This window comes from Astatotilapia calliptera, chromosome 20, assembly GCF_900246225.1.
Source record: "Astatotilapia calliptera chromosome 20, fAstCal1.2, whole genome shotgun sequence".
NCBI lineage: Eukaryota > Metazoa > Chordata > Actinopteri > Cichliformes > Cichlidae > Astatotilapia > Astatotilapia calliptera.
In genome coordinates this window covers 10,709,041-10,713,845 of record NC_039321.1, presented here as the reverse complement: position 1 = coordinate 10,713,845, position 4,805 = coordinate 10,709,041, and the positions used below count along the sequence as shown (strand labels likewise).

The 4,805-nt window shown below is 45.1% G+C and overlaps 1 long non-coding RNA gene across 1 annotated transcript; it reads right to left on the bottom strand.

Moving 5' to 3' along the window:
- Positions 1–668: 668 nt before the first annotated feature.
- On the bottom strand, positions 669–1,226 carry LOC113013972 (uncharacterized). Its single transcript, XR_003270899.1, has 2 exons — positions 919–1,226; positions 669–834 (listed from the first exon to the last, which is right to left on the bottom strand). It is a non-coding gene; the product is annotated as an uncharacterized LOC113013972 (long non-coding RNA).
- Positions 1,227–4,805: the final 3,579 nt, after the last annotated feature.

Genomic DNA, 4,805 nt, shown 5'->3' with positions numbered 1-4,805 from the left:
GTACTTTTTAAAGCCTCCTCCCCCCACTCTGTCTGTTCAGCTAAGGTGAAGAAGTCAATAGAGAAATCAGCCAAACTCCGCTTGCCTTGTTTGAGCGCGAGCAGGCGCTGGCCGGCTGTGAGCGTGGTGGATTTTCTATCGAAGACGCCTTTGAACTTATCCAAAAAGTCAGAATACGTTATGTCAGGGTTGGCGTGAAGCACAGCTTGAGCCCAAATCAGAGCCCGATCCTGGAGTAGTTGAACTATATATGCAATCTTAGCACCATCGTTAGCAAAAGCTTGCGGTTGCTGACGAAACTGAAGGGCACATTGAGTGAGGAAGCCAGCACATTTATCAATTTCTCCGGAGAAAGCTTTCGGTGTGGGTAGAAATCTGTTAGCTTGGGAAAGTGAAGAAGCAGGAGGTGTGGCACTTACTGCTGAGGCCGAGGATTCCTGGAGAGGAGCGGCGGCAGGTGGAATTGCCGGCAGGGGTGTTCGTTGGGCCACAGCCTGCGTGAGAGCAGCGAGCTCGCCACGGAGATGAACAAACATCTGTTCGTGTCGCTCCAGCATTGCGGCCAGGGTGGCGAGAGTGGGAGTGGAGGCCGCCGAGTCTGCTGAGTCCATTTCCTGGCGGGATGATTCTGTCACGAGCTGAAAGCAGGGACTCAAGCGCAGAGCAGGTTGATGTCTCAGAACACGATTTATTTACACACCCGTGCAATAATATATACAGTGACGGGAAATTCAGGGTTCCAGGGGATTAGGGGAAGGCTCTCTCTCTCTCACGCTCGCTCACGTCCTCACACACGTTCGTACCGCGGGGAGGTCACAGGTCCGGGAAGATAAGCTGGAACAGGGAAAGGGAGACATCAATCACAAATCACGAAGGCATAAAGGTGTAAGACCACGGGAGCTGGAAAGGTAGACTAACGTCAGTAGCGCAATCATCCCGCGATGAGAGGATCTGTGACCCAGCCTCAAATAGAAGACGGATAATCAGCTGATCGCCAACAGCTGTGAGAGCCAAGGGCGGGAGCCAGCTGTGAGCTCCGCCCAGGCAGAGAGATAGGGGGAGAAAGAGAGAAAAAACACAAGTGTAGCCTTGTGAGGCCGGCTGGGCAGGCACGGGGACCATGACATGTATAGTTTTTGGGAAACGAGAGATTACAAGGACTGTGTTTAAGAGAGGCTGCACAGTGTCACAGGACAGTCACAAAAGCTGTTGGCACAATTTAGATGGTTGTGCTCCAACTTACTAGCAAACCAGGTGCACTGCAGTCACTAAGTTGAGAAGAATCTTTATAACACATGTATCAGACCACATATGTTTGTATAACATGTTTGTGTTAGAAAATTTCAATATTCCTTTGTTTTGTGGCTGGAGTTCACTTACAAGCTACTGGCCAAAGCTAGTGAATGCCAGGTGCTGGATCAGTAAAGTGTGTGGTGTTGACATGACATGCTATTGAATGAAACATTCAGATTAGCTTCTATTAGAATCTCTGAATATAATATGTTTAAGTCTGTGAAGGTTCTCAGTCATCCAGGTCATCGTAGTCAAAGGAGCTTGCAAAGAAAAGCGTCTGGACTTCTTTAAGTTACTTGAAGACGTTTCACCTCTCATCCGAGAAGCTTCTTCAGTTCTAAGGTCAAATGGTGCAGAGTCCCAGATATAAACCTAGTGGGAGTATCCCCCCACAGAGGGACAAAAGGACCCCCTGATGATCCTCTAATCGCCTGAGCCAAGGTGTGAAACTGGGTGTGGGTCCCAATCAGCCAGAGTTTCGGGTGAGTTCATTGTGAAACCTGGCCCCACCTTATCATGCGAATTCCTGAGATCAGATGGCCCAGGATGTGAGTGGGCGTTAAGGCGTCTGGGAAGGGATCTCAAAACTGGATTATAGATGGCAGAGAGTTGGTGTCGTAAACCCCCGCCTCTGTTCAAAGATGGTCGCTCACAGTGGACATAGATGGCTTCTTTCACTCCTCTTTCAAACCATCTGTCCTCTCTGTCCAAAATGTGAACATTGGCATCCTCGAAAGAGTGTCCTTTATCCTTAAGATGCAGATGGACTGCTGAGTCTTGCCCTGTGGAGGTGGCTCTTCTGTGTTGTGCCATGCGCTTGTGAAGTGGCTGTTTGGTCTCTCCAATGTAGAGGTCTGAGCATTCCTCGCTGCACTGTACAGCATACACCACGTTGTTAAGTTTGTGTTTTGGCGTTTTGTCTTTTGGGTGAACCAGTTTCTGTCTGAGTGTGTTCCTGGGTCTGAAATACACTGGGATGTCATGCTTGGAGAAAACTCTCCTGAGTTTTTCTGATACACCGGCTACATAGGGGATGACAATGTTGTTGCGTCTGTCCTTCTTATCCTCCTTCGCTGGTGTCTGGTCTTCTTTTCTGTGCCTCTTTGCTGACTTTGAGAACGCCCATTTAGGATAGCCGCACGTTTTGAGTGCTTCCTTTACATCTGTGTGTTCCTTCTTTTTTCCTTCAAGCTTAGAGGGAACATGTTCTGCCCGGTGGCGTAGGGTCCTAATTACTCCAAGTTTGTGTTCCAGAGGGTGATGGGAGTCAAAAAGGAGGTACTGGTCCGTGTGTGTGGGCTTCCGGTAAACTTCGATGTTGAGTTTGCCGTTCTCTTCAATGTGCACAGCACAGTCCAGGAAAGGCAAACAGTTGTCCTTTGTGTCTTCCCTGGTGAACTTGATATTTTTATCCACAGAGTTAATGTGCGCAGTGAAGGATTCCACTTCTTGTGTCTTGATTTTGACCCAGGTGTCGTCCACATATCTGTACCAGTGGCTGGGTACTCTTCCTTTGAAAGAGCCAAGAGCCTTCCTTTCCACTTCCTCCATGTAAAGGTTGGCTACAATAGGTGACACGGGGGAGCCCATGGCACAGCCATGTTTTTGTCTGTAGAAACCTTCGTTGTATGTGAAATATGTAGTGGTGAGGCAGAGGTCTAACAGTGTGCAGATCTGATCGGGTGTGAAGTTGGTCCTGTCCTCCAAGGAGCTGTCTTCTTGTAGTCGTTTTGGGTAGTCGTGGTGGGTATGCAAGTGAAGAGAGAGACTACATCAAAGGACACCATGGTTTCATCTGGATCCAGGGTAGTTTTGAGATCCCTTCCCAGATGCCTTAACGCCCACGCACATCCTGGGCCATCTGACCTCAGGAATTCGCATGATAAGGTGGAGCCAGGTTTCACAATGAACACACCCGAAACTCTGGCTGATTGGGTCCCACACCCAATTTCACACCTTGGCTCAGGCGATTAGAGGATCATCAGGGGGTCCTTTTGTCCCTCTGTGGGGGGTCACTCCCACTAGGTTTATATCTGGGACTCTCCACCATTTGACCTTAGAACTGAAGAAGCTTCTCGGATGAGAGGTGAAACGTCTTCAAGCAACTTAAAGAAGTCCAGACGCTTTTCTTTGCAAGCTCCTTTGACAATAATATGTTTAACTGCTTTGCCAGCGCTCTACTTCCCTTTTTAAATACTTATTTAATTGATTTTATTTGAAAATAAAATATGCAATATTAACATAATGTTCCCAATTGATGCATTCTACCAGAGTTAGCTTAAAGCTCATTTCTATCTGGAATCAATAGAATTTCCTGCAAGGGAAATTCTTGTGTTACCCCATATGGAAAAGAAATAGTAAAAACTTATAAAAGACTTGCATAAGATGTGGCCTACTTCATGACTTCAAGACTGCTACAACCATCAGAGTGGTACAAAAAACTTAACAGGCAAGCGACTTGGATGGATTCTTCCAAGGAAACAAAGTTTTAAGCTGCACTGATTAGCCATCGTCTGCAGTTAAGGAAGTTACCAGTAATATGTGTAGTTGGTGCAACAATAAGATGCTGTAACACATAATGTTACAGATTATAACTTACTTATACTGGTATACTGACATTCTCCACGGACTACACATCTGGCAATCACTTGAAAGAAAAAGAAGAAAAAAATATGTTAAGTGTCATTCAGTAAACATCACAGCAGAGTACAGTCTAAATCCATTGCACAGCCAATCACTGTGATCTCCAGCAAGGCACTGATAAGATTAACAGTACATTTGCACTATGAATGAAAGTAGTACCACCGATGAACAATGGGCTGTGAGGTCAGTCTCTGCTCATCATCAGCTGCTGGCTCTGCTTTCACTGCTCTGAGATTAGTAATGGTATTAGCATGTACACAAGCTTCAGTGATTTTTAATTGTAACAGATGTGTGTCTGCTTGAAAATGACCTTGATCAACATGTGTGATGTAGAGAAGATAGAGGGTAGAGAGATTGTTAATAACTCATTTAGTAGCCTACATTATCAAGGACAACTGGCAATGATGGAGAAGGGACGGCAGCTCTGAAAATGTCTGGTCTAATAAACAGGCAAGCTAATCAGGTGCAGGCTTAGCAGCACCTTCAGATTAGCATCTATGAAAATCTCTGAATGTAATATGTTTAAATGCCTTACGAGCACTCCACTTTACTGTATATATATATTTTTTTTTTATTTAATTGATTTTATTTAAAAATGAAATGTACAATAGTAACATAATGTTCCCATTGGATGCATTTTACGAGTTATCTTAAAGCTAATTTCCATGTGGAATCGATAGATTTTCCTGTAAGGGGAAATTGTTGTGTTACAGCGACACGATAAACAAAAAAGAGTTTAAAATATTACGGTCTACACTAAGCAACAAATAAATAACAAAGTTAAAGTACCACAGACGCTTGTTAAGGGCCTTATATTACCAGAGTGCACGAATGTAAACATACACACCGTTGATTGAAAAAAAGGAAAA